The following is a 272-nucleotide window of genomic DNA, read 5'->3' as shown; positions in this document are numbered from 1 at the left end:
AGAGGCACTCTAATATAGCCCTTCGTTTATGTGTTTTTGACTTTCACTGCATGGTACATGACGTGAGAACAGTTCGCTATTTAGGTTTGTAATAGCATGGACTCACTAACTTTAATGCTAATGTTAGCTAGTTTTAGCCAGAGATGCCTTGCTGAAGCACAAGATTACATTAATGTTCTGCTTGAGCAGATGAAAATTGTAACTTAAAGGGTTAGTTCACCCAAAAATGAAAATTAGCCCATAAATTACTCACCCTCAAGTCATCCTAGGTG

Source organism: Sinocyclocheilus anshuiensis, unplaced genomic scaffold (genome assembly GCF_001515605.1).
Source record: "Sinocyclocheilus anshuiensis isolate Anshui unplaced genomic scaffold, SAMN03320099.WGS_v1.1 scaffold1447, whole genome shotgun sequence".
Lineage (NCBI taxonomy): Eukaryota > Metazoa > Chordata > Actinopteri > Cypriniformes > Cyprinidae > Sinocyclocheilus > Sinocyclocheilus anshuiensis.
Note: the sequence above shows the minus strand (reverse complement) of the source record.